Source organism: Globicephala melas, chromosome 13 (genome assembly GCF_963455315.2).
Source record: "Globicephala melas chromosome 13, mGloMel1.2, whole genome shotgun sequence".
NCBI classification, from domain to species: domain Eukaryota; kingdom Metazoa; phylum Chordata; class Mammalia; order Artiodactyla; family Delphinidae; genus Globicephala; species Globicephala melas.
Genome location: NC_083326.1, coordinates 62147589 through 62164868, shown reverse-complemented (window position 1 = coordinate 62164868; position 17280 = coordinate 62147589). Strand labels below are relative to the sequence as shown.

General features: G+C 38.9%; 1 protein-coding gene across 1 annotated transcript in view; it reads right to left on the bottom strand.

The window, feature by feature from the left end:
- The window catches only part of LDLRAD4 (low density lipoprotein receptor class A domain containing 4), a 304488-nt gene that overhangs the window by 209893 nt on the left and 77315 nt on the right, over positions 1 to 17280 (bottom strand).

The window sequence follows — 17280 nt, the reverse complement described above, 5'->3', positions numbered from 1 at the left end:
GGCTACTCTTCGTTGCGGTGTGTGGGTTTCTCACTACGGTGGCTTCTCTTGTTGCAGAGCATGGTCTCTAGGCACACGGACTTCAGTAGCTGTGGCACGCGGGCTCAGTAGTTGTGGCTCGCGGGCTCTAGAGAGCAGGCTCAGTAGTTGTGGCACACAGGCTTAGTTGCTCCGTGGTATGCGGGATCTTCCCAGACCAGGGCTCAATCCTGTGTCCCCTGCACTGGCAGGTGGATTCTTAACCACTGCGCCACCAGGGAAACCCTTTACTTATGTTTTTATGCTAACTTTTTACCATTATATACGAAAAGGGCACAAAATTGAGAAATAGATATATAAAAGGAAAACAGATTTAAAGAGATGGCATGCTCACCATATAATGCATTAATTTTTAAAAAGCCATTATTTTCATCAGTGAATGTTATTCTCAGCTGCAATGGAAAGTAGTCCCTGATATATGGGAAATAAAACTATCAAATGTTTCCCTCTTACCTACCGATATATGCAGCTATGTCATAAGTATTATAAATTAAGCATAAACAAAATTTTAAATTATTTTATGAATTCTTAAAAATTGTGTCTTTTCCCTCGTCCAATCCCAAAACAGACTCATACCCACAAAAAATAATAATACCCTAGACTCACCTCTGTCCTCTTCAGAGGAAACAAAGTCAATGGAAAGCATGGTTTTGAAACACCATCATCTTCTCTGTCTACTGTCCACCTGAGTCTCTCACAAATCTACCCAGCTAAAAACAACAAAAAAAACACAAGCCAAAATTTGTATACAGGACCCGTACGTACAAGCAACTAAGTCTGATCCTACAATGACCCTAAGTGTTAGCAATTAAGCCTTTTTTTCTTAAAATAGAGTAACAACCACCAATAGTCTCTGAAAACTAGACTGTTCTTCACAGAAATACTAAGATGGAGAACATGGCACAGTCCAATTCTATTTTCACCAGAACCTTATCTTTACAGAGTAAACATATGTGTGAGAGTAACCTTTATACTCTCAGAAACATTCACAAACAAATCCACCAGCACTGTATTTAAGAAGGGCACAGCAATGTTCAGGACTGAGAAGCCTGTCAGAGTCAACAGCAGCAGTTACTCTTTTTAGATCTCTCTGTTTCAGGAAGCTCAACCACTCTAAACTTGTGAAACCAGACAAGAAAAGAAATCTGATATTACCCACTCATCCCGCAGCTCCACAGAAAGTCTGACTGGAGTTCCCCTTTAACAAATCAAAGGGAGAACACATATTAATGAGTCCAGTTTGAAAAAGGAAAAATCAAAAGAAAATAGAAGATGAGAATGAAGAGCTTTATCTACCTATAGTCTCCTTTTTGGGTCACACAGAAGGAACGAAAAAATGAAAGTGGGGGTGGGGGCGGGTGGTGAGAGGAGAGGAAACTTGAAGCTATAGAAGACCATGAAGTTCTCAGTGGTCCACTAAATGAAATTTCAAAAATGTTCCAGGACCATCACTTGCTACTTAGATGCATCTACCTCTGTGACAAATATCCAATGAGACTAAGGTTCCTTTGACCATATAACTGCTCTCTTCTATGACTATATTTCCAGTCCTAAAGAAACACCATGGTACAGTAACAGAGCATAAGCTTTTAAACTCAGTTTTGAATCCTCACTCTGCCTTTTGCTGGCTGAAAGGATCAAGTTACTTAATGTTTGTGAAACTACTTTCCTTATCCAGAATAAAAGAAACAAAACTGTTTCCTATTTCGTCTGAATATGAAAAAGACAATGAAAAAAAGTTGTATGAAATTTCAAACTCCATTTTCTTTCTTTTTTTTTTTTTTTTTGCGGTATGCAGGCCTCTCACTGTTGTGGCCTCTCCCGTTGCGGAGCACAGGCTCCGGACGCGCAGGCCCAGCGGCCATGACTCACGGGCCCAGCCGCTCTGCGGCATGCGGGATCCTCCCGGACCGGGGCACAAACCCACGTCCCCTGCATCAGCAGGCAGACTCTCAACCACTGCGCCACCAGGCAAGCCCTCAAACTTCATTTTCAATGGAACTAGGAGACTTAAATCCATGTAATGAAAGGGCACACAGGACATCCCATGTGACACGGAAACTGACCCAGAATAATTTAACTGATCCAGACATATTCTAGTAAAATTGGACTTATTAAGCTTGGACTTCCAAAATAAGAAACAACTCCTTGGGGCAGCTGGTCAAAAATAAAGAAATCAAGTCACCTATCAGAGGTAAATGCATTAATCTGGCTTCATACTTCTTCACAGTAATATACAATGCCATATATCAGTAGAATAAATCTTCAAAATTCTTAAAATATTGATACTTAAGAAAATAAAGTGTGAGCCAAGGATTTCATATCCAGCCTGGTATTCCTTCAAGTATAAAGACCACAGACTAATAGTTTTGAACACATTGGAACTCAGAAACTATTGTCCACTTGAACCCAAAAGACAACTGGGGAAGCAAAGACAAAAGAACCGGCAACTGAATTCACTTCACTGTAGAACTAAGATTAAAACAAATATAAAGATTAAAGTGATAAGCCAAATGTAAATTTTATAATGTGTGATAATGTAAAAATGATACAACAAACAAAAATTATGACAGTGTAGGGGAGCAGTGAAAGATGGTAGGAGACACGGTAATGCCACTGCCTAGTGGCTGAGAATCAAAAGATATTTAAATTTGACAAAAAAGTAATAGATAAGCATAGGTAACAATATGAAAATAAATACTAATAAGATAATATAATTGACTAACATCAAGCACAGAAGGGGACAGATAGGACAAGAAGGAGGAAGACGGGTGCTAAACATCATTGCTCATAGTAGGAGTTTCTCTCCAACAAAAGAGAGGAGTAATGGCATTTAATTAAGTTATAATCAAAAAAGTTACTACTAGAAAAAGATACAAACAACTGTAAATATCAAAAAATAAAACATAAATTTAAAAAAGACCCCATAACAAGAGACTTAAAATTTTCTTAACAGAAAACATAAAATAGCATGACAGAACTCAGGCCAAACATATAAGCATAAATAAATAGGTCACATGAAAATGACTTAAAGAAAACCATAAAAACATATAATGGAACAGAATTTAAACCAAATATACCTATCATATCAATAATGAACTTAAATACAAAGTAAATAAACTTAATTCACCAATTTAAAATTTTTTCAGATGAGGCCATGAAGCAAAATTCAACTCATTCTCACCAAACTAGGAATAGAGGGGAACTTCCTCAACTTAATAAAGAACATCTAGAAGAAACCTACAGCTAACATCATACTTAATGGTGAGAAACTAGCTTTCCTGCTAAGATCAGGAACAAGGCAAGGATGTCCTCTCTCATCACTCCTTTTCAACATTGTACTGCAAGTTCTAGCTAATTTAGTAAGACCAAAAAAAAGGGGGAGGGGAGGTCAACAGATTGGGACAGAAGAAATAAAATTGTCTATGTAGAAAATTTAAAAAAAAAAGATGAAAAACTCTTGAAAACTGATAAGCAATTATAGCAAGGTGGCAGGACATAAGGTTAATATATAAAAGTCAATCACTTGCCTAGTGCCAGCAATAAGTAGAATTTGAAATTAAAAACAATATCATTTAGATTAGCACCCCCAAAATAAAAAACTTAGGAATAAATCTAACAAAATATGTACAAAATCTATTTGAGTAAAACTATAAAACTCTCATGAATGAAATTTTTAAAAACTAGATAAATGGAGAGATAGTCCATACTCCTGGAAAGGAAGACTCAGTATTGTCAAGATGTCAGTTCTTTCCAGCTCAGTCTAAGGAGTCAATTAAAGCTCAATCAAAATCACAGCAAGTTATTCTGTGGACATCAACAAACTGATTCTAAAGTTTATATGGAGAGGTAAAAGAACTAGAATAACCAACATGATATTGAAGGAGAAGGACAAAGTCAGAGAATAGACACTACCTGACTTCAAGATTTACTATAAAGCTATAGTACTCAAGACAGTGTGATACTGATTAAAGAATAAACAGACAGATCAACAGGACAGAATAAACAGCCCAGACAGACCCACATAAATACAGTTAGCTGGCCTTTAACAAAGGAGCAAACACAATACAATGGAGGGGAAAAAATACTCTTTTCAACAAATGATGCTGGAACAACTGAACACCCATATGCAAAAAATAAATCTAGATCCAGACCTCACACCTTCCACAAAAACTAGCTCAAATTGGCCTATAGAGCTAAATGTAAAATGCAAAACCATAAAACTCCTAGAAGATAACATAGGAGAAAATCTAAATGACATTGGGTATGGTGATGAGTTTTTAACACAACACCAAAGTCATGATCCATGAAAGAAATAATTGAGAAGCTAGACTCTGCTAAAATTTAGAACTTCTCTCTGTGAAAGACACTGTTAAAAGAATGAGAAGACAAGCCAGACACTGGGAGGAAATACTTGTAAAAAACATATCTAATAAAGGACTATTATCCAAAATATACAACGAACTCCTAAAATTTAACAGTAAGAAATGAACAGCTTGACTAAAAAATAGGCAAAAGACCTGAGCAGATACCTCACCAAAGAAAATATACAGATGGCAAATAAGCATATGAAAAGATGCTCGACATCATATGTCATTAGGGAATTAGAAATTAAAACAATGAGATATCACTAAACATCTATTAGAATAGCCAAAACCCAAAACACTGACAACACCAACTGCTGGTGAGGATGTAGAGAAATAGGAACATTCATTTATTGCTGGTGGGAATGCTAAATGGTACAATATTCTAGAAGACAGTTTGGTAGTTTCTTACAAAATTAAACATACTCTTACCATATGATCCAGCAATTGCACTCTTTAGTATATACTCAAATGAGTTGAAATGTTATATCCACACAAAAACCTGCACATGTATGCTTACAGCCACTTTATACAACATTACCAAAATTTGAAAGCAACCAAGACGTCCTTCAGTAGATAAATGGATAAACTGTGGTACATCTGTACAATGGAATATTATTCAGCACTAAAAAGTCATGAAAAGACATGGAAGAACCTTAAATGTGTATTATTAAGTGAAAGAAGCCAATCTGAACAGACTACATATTGTATGATTCTAACATTATGACTTTCTGGAAAAGACAAAACTATGGAGACAATGAAAGAATCAGTTGTTACCAAGGATTGGTGAGAGGAATGAATGAATAGGCAGAGCACAGAATATTTTTAGGGTAGTAAAACTATTCTGTATGGTACTATAATGGTGGACACGTGTCATTATACATTTATCAAAACCCACAGAATGTACAAAACCAAGAGTGGACTGTAATGTAAACTAAGGACTTTGGGTAAGAATCACGTGTCACTGACAGGATATCCCAGGACAGCATAAGAAGTAACACTGATTCCGCAACAATGTGGACACCACTGTTTCAAGTCAAAACAAAAATATTTCAGGAATTCCCTAACAGTCCACTGGTCAGGACTCCATGCTTTCACTGCCAAGGGCGAAAGTTCAATCCCTGGTCAGGGAACTAAGATCCCGCAAACTACGCAGTGCGACCAAATTTAAAATATATATATATATATATATATATATATATATTTTTATGGCCCATGAATTAGCCATATACAGCTCTTTTGGTCTTGTTTTCTTCTTCATCCCCTCTTTCACTGGGGAATATAAGTCAAGAATTCTTTTATTTGTAAAATTATCATTAAAAAAATAGTAACAATTCAACATAGTGATCCTGAGTAATGCCTCCTGATCTGAGCATTAAACCACATCAGTTTTAGAGCCAGAAACCAACCACGTCCTGAAATACACACACTGAGAGGTCATTTCATTCAAGGTTCCCAAAATTTCAGTCACTTGGGTGCCCTCTTTTCTGTTTCTACAATAGCTACAGACCAAGTGTACTATTTACTATAAATCTAATCACTTTCTGGCTGAAAATAAGATTATGTAAAAGAAGAGTTCTTGTTCCCGGAGCTAGTGGTGCCGTAGCTGACTGGCTTCAGCCTCAAGCCCTGCGTGAATTACCCACCCTAGTGGGCACAGACGCACCCGTGAAGGCTGAACACCTCTTTCGGAAGCAGCTGCATCTGCTTCAAGAAGGATGTCAAGGACAGGACTTCTCATCCTGAGCTCCTAGGAAAGTACAGCTTTGAGCCCACACAGGAAGTCAAGCTCTTCCAACCATACCCCCAAGAACTTCCTATGCCAGGAGCAGAGAAGCAGTGACCACTGGGTTTGCCTGTGACTTGAGGACTGCTCAGAACCATCCTCACCAACCACTAATCCTGGGGAGGGCAGGGTACGCATAGGGAGACATTTCCCTCATTTAGTTTCTATTAAAGATCTTGGCTGCAATACCAAAAAAAGGGAGCTATCAGTACCATAAACAGAAATCCAGTATCACCAGTCATAAATTAAAAGCAAATCTAAAAACAGATAACAATGAAAAAAATAATCCAGTAGGGCTTCCCTGGTGGCGCAGTGGTTGACAGTCTGCCTGCTGATGCAGGGGACACAGGTTCGAGCCCTGGTCTGGGAAGATCCCACATGCCATGGAGCAACTGGGCCCGTGAACCACAACTACTGAGCCTGCTCATCTGGAGCCTGTGCTCCGCAGCGAGAGGATGCGATAGTGAGAGGCCCATGCACTGCAATGAAGAGTGGCCCCTGCTCGCCGCAACTGGAGAAAGCCCTCGCACAGAAACGAAGACCCAACACAGCCAAAAATAAATAAATTAATTAAAAAAAATCCAGTAATAACTTTTAGGAAGAAACACTTAAACTGAATGTTAACAAGTGTCTCAAATGAGTAATGAACTTGGCTTCTCTGCAGGGAGAGCGTTCAATTCCTGCTTTCTTCAACCTCTAAAACTCCAGCTTTCCCGATCCACTGGGGGTCCAGAAGCAGCTTGATATCTGCAAACAAAGTATCATCAGACCAAAACTAGAAAACTCAGGCTCTACTCCTGGCTGTAGGACCCTGGGCAAGCCATTCTACCCCCGCACACCTGTTTCCTGTCAGTGAACTGGGACTAATAACACCTCCCATCGCTACTTCACAGGGCTGTTGTTCATTGTGAGGATCAATTCATGCTTTTATAAACCATAAAGCCCACACACACAAAAGGTGGTGCTGCAGAGAGGAGCAGCAACAGATTAATCGATACATGTAAAATATTTAACCAACATTAAGGGCTTTATGAAGAATAAGAGCAGCAACAGCATTTTAAAAAATCCAACCAGTGAATGACCTCACACACTAATAAGCTTGATGTGTTACAGATGCAGTAGGACCCGAGTCCACCAACAATTCTTGCAAGCATTTTTCCCTATTAGTTCTGGGCTTTCCTCATTTAGACCCTGAGAACTTTGTGCAATAGTCAAGTCCTCCTCCAACTCCAAGCCAAGATGGGTGACTGTTAGGGCCAGGGCCAGGCTAAGGAATCAATAAAGCCGTTAATGCTCAAATGAAGAGACGTTCCTTCAGCCATCACTCTCTGCATACAAACTGAGCTCTTCGGGAGGAAGTGTGGAACTCCAGCTGCCCAGAGGAGATGCGATTGCAGGGGAGCTGCACTCAGAACCAGTAACCAGAACCAGGAAAAACAAGCTTCTGATGTCCCCCCAGAGATAAAAGGGGACACTGAATCCAGAGAAAAGAGGGGACCACTATCCTTGATGGAGAGGAAACCTGATTTAGTCCGAAGCAAGAGGGCTTTTCTAACCTGGGTGGCAATAGCACTGCCCACGTTCAGCCACGAGTCCACTTGACAACAACTCCAGCAACAACTCAGGACCCAGCATCCTCCTTGGGTCTGTGGCCTTTGTGACACCACATCACCACATTGGTTTGGAATCACTGGAACACCTAACATCATATTAAAAGTAGCACGGGGCTTCCCTGGTGGCGCAGTGGTTGGGAGTCCGCCTGCCGATGCAGGGGACGTGGGTTCGTGCCCTGGTCCGGGAGGATCCCACATGCTGTGGAGCGGCTGGGCCCATGGGCCATGGCCGCTGAGCCTGTGCGTTCGGAGCCTGTGCTCCGCAACGCGAGAGGCCACAGCAGTGAGAGGCCCTCCGCAACGCGAGAGGCCACAGCAGTGAGAGGCCCGCGTACTGCAAAAAAAAAAAAAAAAAAAAAAAAAAAAAGTAGCACGAAGCTTCCCATTTTCATCCAGGTCCATTTAACAGTCAGATGAAGAAAAAATAAGAACTTTTAGCCTTACTGATGGGCATTTATTCTAATTTTTGAGGACACACTGAAGATCCACCAAGAATTAAAGCTCCATGCCTCAAAACGCAGATGGCCACAGGCAGAAGGGAAGGCAGGAGTGGTGCTATAAACTGGGAGCTACAGACAAGGGCATAGCCTCACCTCTGAGGGGCTCCACTCCTGTGTCAGAGAAAACTCCTAACACTGACAGCTAAAGGAACAATCCGCTTAGCAAGGGACATGAGGAGAGGTCAGGTACATTGTACAAATGGGTCAATTCATTCAAAACAGCAGATATTCAACTATGTGATAATACAAAATATTCTATTTTTCCAAATGACATTAACAGAAAAATATTTAACACAATGTGAAATCTAACTATGTACATTAATAAAGATTAAAAGAAGACAGATTCTCCTGGTAGAAATAGCTGGTGTCATATAATAAAGTGTTTTTTTCTCAAATAATTTTTATATTTAACACCTGAGTAATAAATGTTTGTTGGAAAAAATACAAAAGTACAGAAAACAGGGAAGATAAAATCACCCATAATCTTTTCATTCAGATAGAAACATTATTTCTATTTTGGTGCATTCTCCCAGACTTTTTTCTATATGAATATAACAGACACATTTTTAACTCAAGTGGGATCGTAGTGTACATACTGTGTTGTAACTTGCTTCTTTTAACATTTTCCATGTTCAAAGATTACACATCAACAATACTGTAAGGTCTTTCTAGCGGTGCCACAGAACAGACACAGGTTTACTCAACCAATCTCTAATTGTTGTGAATTTATTAAAAAGATAGAGGATAACCAATTTCAATTGTTAACTTTTTTTAAGTGATACATGCCTCCCAGTGAAGAAATGCTGTTTGTAAATCCATCAAAATGAATTCAGACACACTTGAAACACTCTTTCTCCTTTAAAAATAAATAAATAAATAATCTCAATAGCTGAGCAGGCAAGTCTCTTCTATCCAAATTGCCTTTAGGGATGTGTGCATTATGCTTAAGGCTGAAGAAGTTGGGAGTCTTTACTGACTGAAACTGTCCCTAAGAGCTGGGTATATCTGGGAGAAATTTAAGGACTATCCCTTTGTGGCTACAGATCCTGCCTTTAGGTTAAATTATCTTCCTTGGGAATTCACCTTCCCTCATTATAAAACGTCTCTATCTTTAGCAATGTTCACTGCCTTAAAGTCTACCTCATCTGGCATTAGTGTACAGCTATAACATTGTTTTGGCTGGTGTACTGGCATAGTGTATCTTTTTCCATCCTTTTACTGTCAAATCCTTCTGTGTCAAATACCTTTTATTTAAGGTATACCTATACTAAACAACAATTGTTTGTTTAAATACCCAGATCTACAATCTTTGTCAAGTAAACAAAGTATCTAGTCTAAATGCATTTCATGTCTGAGTGAAAATCGACCATGCTGCTATTTGTTTTCTGTTCAGTCACACTGTTTGTTTCTCTATCTTTCCTTTCTTACTTTCTTTGAATTGATTAAGTACTTCCTACCATTTCAATTTCCCTTCTATTACTACCTTAATTATACATGATTATCACAGTGATTACGATGGAGATTACAACATTAACAACTTCTCTTAACAATGGAAGTGCCTTCAACTCCACTCTCATCTTTTATGCTATTATCAAGTATTTTAAGTCTACATACATATTACACCCCCACAAGACATTATAGCAGTTGTTGTTCTATGTTCAATATTCATGCAGAATTATCCACATATTTATTGTTTGTGTTACTGTTCATTTCTTCCTTCATTTCAATCATCCATTTAGGACCATTTTTCCCTCTGCCTGAAGAATTTTCTTTAGTATGTCTTTTCCTACAGGTCTTCTGAAAATTCTCTCTGCCTTTCTTTGTATGAAAATGGCCTTCAGTTGCCTTCATTTTTTATTTTTATTTATTTTTTAAATTAATTATTTATTTTCATCTGCATCAGGTCTTTCTTAGTTGCATGACAGTGCGCGGGCTTCTCTCTAGTTGTGGTGCATGGGCACAGGCTTCTCTCTAGTTGTGGTGAGTGGATTCCAGACCACGTGGGCTCTGTAGTCGTGGCGGTACACGGGCTTAGTTGCCTTGCGGCATGTGGGATCTTAGTTCCCCAACCAGGGATCGAACCAGCATCCCTTGCATTGCAAGACAGATTCTTAACCACTGGACCACAAGCGAAGTCCTGCCTTCATTTTTTAAAGATATTTTCAGAAGGAAGTGAATTCCAAGTTGACACTTTCTTCATCACTTTAAAGGTTAATCATTTCAGAAGAATGTGTTTGAAATGAAAGAACAAGGAAAGTAGGTAGGGGATTAAGAGGTACAAACTATTAGGATAAAATAATCTACAAGAATATACGGTGTAGCCCAAGGAATATAGCCAATTTTATAATAATTATAAATGGAGTGTATAACCTTTAAAAATTGTGAATCACTCTGTTGTACACCTGAAACTTATATCGTAAATCAACTATACCTCAAAAAAAAAAACACCTACGGGGGGCAGGGGAACCCTAATGAAACTGAGATAGTTTACCTAATAAAGAGTTCAAAGCAACAGGCATAAAAATGCTCATCAAAAAGTGAACTCTCGGGCTTCCCTGGTGGCGCAGTGGTTGAGAGTCTGCCTGCCGATGCAGGGGACACAGGTTCGTGCCCCGGTCCGGAAAGATCCCACATGCTGCACAGCGGCTAGGACCGTGAGCCATGGCCACTGAGCCTGCGCGTCCGGAGCCTGTGTTCCACAACGGGAGAGGCCACAACAGTGAGAGGCCTGCGTACCGCAAAAAAACAAACAAACAAACAAAAAGTAAACTCCCCTACACTGTTGGTGGAAATGTAAATTGGTGCAGCCACTAAGGAGAAGAGTATGGAGATCCCTTAAAAACTAAAACTAGAGTTACCATATGATCCAGCAATCCCACTCCTGGTCATATCATATATCCAGAAAAGATGAAAACTCTAATTCAAAAAGATACATGCACCCCAATGTTCACTGCAGCACTATTTACAATAGCCAAGACATGGAAGCAACCTAAATGTCCATCTACAGATGAATGGATAAAGCAGATATGGTACATATATATATATATATATATATATATATATATATATATATATATATATAAAATGGAATATTACTCAGCCATAAAAAAGAATGGAATTATGCCATTTGCAGCAACACAGATGGACCAAGAGATTATCATACTAAGTGAAGTAAGTCAGACAAAGGACAAATATTATATCACTTATCATTAAAAAAGTGATACAAATGAACTTATTTACAAAACAGAAAGAGACTCACCAACACAGAAAACAAACTTATGGTTACCAAAGGGGTAGGGGGGAGATAAGTTAGGAATTTGGGATTAAAAGATACTATACATAAGGACTTCCCTGGTGGCACAGTGGTTAAAGAATCTGCCTGCCAATGCAGGGGATATGGGTTCGATCCCTGGTCCGGGAAGATCTCACATGCCGCGGAGCAACTAAGCCTGTGCACCAAAACTGATAAGCCTGCTCTCTAGAGCCTGTGTGCCACAACTACTGAAGCCCGCGTGCCCTACAGCTTGTGCACCACAACTACTGAGCCCACACACTGCAACTACTTAAGTCCGCGTGCTCTAGGGCCCATGTGCTGCAACTACTGAGCCCACATACTGCAACTACTGAAGCCCACACGCTGCAACAAGAGAAGTCACCACAATAAGAAGCCTGTGCACCACAATGAAGAGTAGCTCCCACTTGCCTCAACTAGAGAAAAGCCCATGCACAGCAACAAAGACCCAATGCAGCCAAAAAAAAAGACACTACATATATATATATAAACTAAATAAACAACAAGGACCTACTGTATACCACAGGGAACTATATTCAATATCTTGTAATAACCTGCAATGGAAAAGAATCTGAAAAAGTGTGTGTGTACATATGTATATGCATATGTATATATGTATGTATGTGTAACTGAATCACTTTGCTGTACACTTGAAACACTGTAAATCAACTATATGTCAATAAAAATACAAATTAAAAAAATGTTCAATGAACTCAGGAGAACACAGGAACACTAGTGAGAACTTCAACAAAGAATTAGAAAACACAAAAAAGAACCAATCAGAGGTGAAGAATACAATAACTGAAATTAGAAAAGTACACCAGAGGGAGTCAACAGCAGACTAAGTGATACAGAATAATGCATAAGCAATATGGAAGACGGAATAGTGGAAATCACCCAATCAAAACACCAAAAATAGAAAAGAATTTTTTAAATTACCTTAAGGGACCTCTCAGACAACACCAAGAATACTAACATTCACGTTACAGGGATCCCAGAAGGAGAAGAGAGAGAAAAGGGGGCAGAAAACATATCTGAGGAAATAATGGCTGAAAAGTTCCCTAACCTGGGGAAGGAAACAGATTTCCAGGTCCAGAAAACACAAAAAATCCCAAACAAGATGAACCAACGAGATACAAGACAAATCATAATTAAAATGGCAAAAGTGAAACACAGAAATAGAATTTTAAAGGCAGTAAGAGAAAAACAAACAGTCACATACAAGGTAAACTCCATAAGGTTGTTATCTGATTTAAAAAAAAATTTTTTTGTAGTTGATGTACAATATTATAAAAGTTACAGGTGTACAATACAGTGATTCACAATTTTTAAAGGTTATACTCCATTTACAGTTATTATAAAATATTCACTATATTCCCTGTGCTGTATAATGTATCCTGGTAGCTTCTTTTATATGTAACAGTTTGCGCCTCTGAATCTACTACCCCTATATGTCCCCTCTCCCACCCACTCTCCCACTCCTCTCCCAGCCCCTCTCGCACCCGCTCTCCCATCCCCTCTCATCCCTCTCTCATCCCTCTCCCACCCTCTCTCCCACCCCCTTTCCCACCTCCTCTCCCACCCCTCGCCCATCCCCTCTCCCCACTGGTAACCACTAGTTTGTTCTCTTTATCTGTAAGTCTGTTTCTTTTTTGTTACATTCACTAGTTTGTTGTATTTTTTAGATTTCACAAATAAGTGTTACCATACAGTCTTTGTCTTTCTCTATCTAACTTATTTCACTTAGCATAATACCCTCCAAGTCCATCCATGTTGCAAGTGGCAAAATCTCTTTCTTTTTATGGCTGAGTAGTATTCCATTGTATACATGTGTGTGTCATCTTCTTTATCCATTCATCTGTTGATGGACACTTGCTTGCTTCCATATCCTGGCAATTGTAAATAATTCTGCTGTGAACACTGAGGTGCATGTATCACTTCAAGTTAGTGTTTTCATTTTTTCAGGATATATACCCAGGAGTGGAATTGCTGGGTCATATAGTAGTTCTGTTTTTAGTTTTTTGAGAAACCTCCATACTGTTTTCCACAGTAGCTGCACCGATTTACATTCCCACCAACAGTGTACGAGGGTTTCCATTTCTCCACATCCTTGCCAACATTTGTTATTTGTGTTCTTTTTCATGATGAACTATCAGAAAGAGAAATTAAGGAAACAATCCTATTTACCATCACATCAAAAAGAATAAAATACCTAGGAATAAACTTGCCTAAGGAGGTAAAAGACCAGTACTCAGAAAACTATAAGACACTGATGAAACAAATTGAAGGAATACAAACAGGTGGGAAGAGATACCATGTTCTTGGACTGGAGGAATTAATACCATTAAAATGACCATACTACCTAAGGCAATCTACAGATTCAATGCAATCTCTATCAAAACACCAGTGGCAGGCTTCCCTGGTGGTGCAGTGGTTGGGAGTCTGCCTGCCGATTCAGGGGGCGCGGGATCGTGCCCCGGTCCGGGAAGATCCCACATGCTGTGGAGCAGCTGGGCCCGTGAGCCGTGGCCGCTGGGCCTGCGTGTCCAGAGCCTGTGCTCCACAGCGGGAGAGGCCACTGCAGTGAGAGACCCACGTACCACAAAAAACAAAAACAAAAACAAAAACAAAAACCACCAGTGGCATTTTTCACAGAACTAGAACAAATAATTCTACAATTTATATGGAAACACAAAAGACCCTGAATACCCTAAAACAATCTTGAGAAAGAAGAGCAGAGCTGGAAGAATCACGCTTCTTGACTTCAGACCATTCTACATAGCTATGGTCATCAAAACAGTATGGCACAAACAGTATGGCACAAAAACAGACACATAGATCAATGGAACAGAACAGTAAGCCCAAAAATGAACCCACACTTATATAGTCAGTTAATCTACAACAAAGGAGGCAAGAATATACAATGGGGAAAAGATAGCCTCTTCAACAAATGGCGTTGGGAAAACTGGACAGCTACCCGCGAAAGAATCAAACTGGACTACTCTCTCAGACCATATACGAAAATAAACTCAAAATGTATTAAAGCCCTAAACGTAGGACCTGAAATCATAAAACTCCTAGAACAAAACTTAGGAAGTATGCTCTTTGACATCAGTCTTAGCAATATTGTTTTCGGGTCTATCTCCTCAGGCAAGGGCAACAAAAAGCAAAAATAAACAAATGGGACCACATCAAATTAAAAAGCTTTGGCACAGCAAAGGAACCTATCAACAAAATGAAAAGGCCACCTACTGAATGGGAGAAGATGTTTACAAGCAATATATGCAATAAAGGGTTAATACTGAAAATATATAAAGAACTCACACAACTCAGTATCAAAAAACAAACAACCCAATTAAAAAATGGGCAGAGGACCTGACTACACATTTTTCCAAAGAAGACATACAGATGGTCAACAGACACATCATGAGAAGATGCTCAACATCACTAATCATCAGAGAAATGCAAATAAAAAACACAGTGAGATATTACCTCACACCTCTCAGAATGGTTATTATCAAAAAGACAAGAAATAACAAGAGTTGGCAAGAACGTGGAGAAATGGGAACCCTCATGCACTTTTGGTGGGAATGTAAATTGGTGCAGCTACTATAGAAAATAGTATGGAGGTTCCTCAAAAAACTAAACACAGAATTACCATATGACCAAGCAATTCCACTCCTGGGCATTTATCAGAAGAAAACAAAAACACTAACTAGAAAAGATACATACATCCCTATGTTCACTGCAGCATCATTTACAATAGCCAAGATATGGAAGCAACCCAAGTGCTCACCAATAGATAAACGGCTAAAGAAGATGTGGTATATATATACATATATATATATATATATACACATACAATGGAATATTACTCAATCATAAAAAGAATGAAATCTTGTCATTTGCAATAACATGGACAGACCTAGAGAGTATTATGCTAACTAAACTAAGCCAGAGAAAGACAAATGCTGTGTGTTTTCATTTATATGTTGAATCTTAAAAAAACAAAACAAATGAGTAAACAAAACAGAAACAGATTCAAAGATACAGAGAACAAATCAATGGTCTCCAGAGGGGTGAGTGGAAGAGAAATGAGTGAAATAGGTGAAGGGGATTAACAGGTCCCAACTACCGGTTATTAAAAAAATAAGTCATAGGGATGTAATGCACAGCAAAGGGAATACAGTCATAATATTATAATAACTTTGTACAGTGAATAATCTATAAAAATATCAAATCACTGTTTTACATCTGAAACTAATATATTTTAAGTCAAATATACATCAAATTTTTAAAAGATTAATCATTTCATTGTCTTCTGATTTTTTCTGAAATGTCAGCTGTCAGTCTTATAATAGCCTCTTTAAGATAATGTGTGTTTTTTCCCTCTGGCTGCCATTCACCAAGAAAATGAAAGACTCTAACAACTGGGGTATAAAAAGAAACACAAATTAATTTTAACATTAACTATAAACTGAAAAAGTCACTACATTTTCCCCTCCAAAAAAACATGAGCATTCCAGAGCCAGATAAAAATAATCTTGTATTTTCCCCCTACCATATATAATATAAAAACAAATATATTTATACTTTTGTCTTAAGAATGAAGGCATTTTTGAGCCTAGAAAATATGTGCTTTCATATTTTGCGTAATATACTACACAGTTGATGCTTATTAAATAACACTGATTTTAGCACCAGTAATATTTAACATACAAAAATATTTTAACCCATATATTACATAGCAACTGTGTTCTAAGGTTTGCCAAATTTTTCCCATTTATATCTAACAGGCAGACTATGCCATTTTCTAATAAATGGAGAAATTTAATCCTTATTTTCTTTGTTTTTCAAGACTGGACTTTTTCAGTGTATCCCACACCTGAGGGTCTTCTCATAAACTGCTCAGGAAGCTGAACTTAAGGGAGTCAGCAGTCGTTTGAGCACGATTCTGTCCTCCACCACGGCAGAAATCCTCATTTACACATATGGGAATAACTTGATGGACTGACTTTCATCCCTAAAGCCCAAGGATTCAAGTTGGCTTTAGGTCCTCAATGTCACAAAGTTGTCTGGGGACAAGGGCCTTTGTCAGAGGAACTCCTCAGAGTTGCTGTGACATGGTGTCACCTCCCCAGGGTGCAAGGAGCAGGCTGCCGCTGCTGGCAAATGTGCAGGCCACTTCGTCATGCTGGCTGCACTGAGAAGGCTACAACCACAGCCTGAGGTCTATATAGGTGGATCACAGGGTCACAGGATCCTTTAAGCAAGGGTGATTCTCAAGTGAGAGTCCTTCCAGGCTGCTATATATACAGGTAGAGGTGAAGGGAAGGAGAATAAAATAAGCTCTCTGAGGGTCTTATTTGCGTACGTTCCTGGAACCGACCTTTTGCCAACTATGCCCAGGACTTCTCTCCCCCTTTTTCTGTGGTAAGGCTGGTGCCCCTCACTAATCTGAAATTAAGCAAAGGTAATCACAATCTGCATCTCAGTCTGACACATGAAGGTTCTCCTCTGTGTGCACAGAAATCCCTTGTTGGTAAGGTGTGCATACTTGAAGGTACTTATTGTATAACATGCACGAGGCCACGCTATCACAAAATTGGGGATTTGTTTGTCTTGACTTCGCTCTGCAATCAATTTAAACACCTTTAAAAACAGAATCAGTATATCATTATTTTAC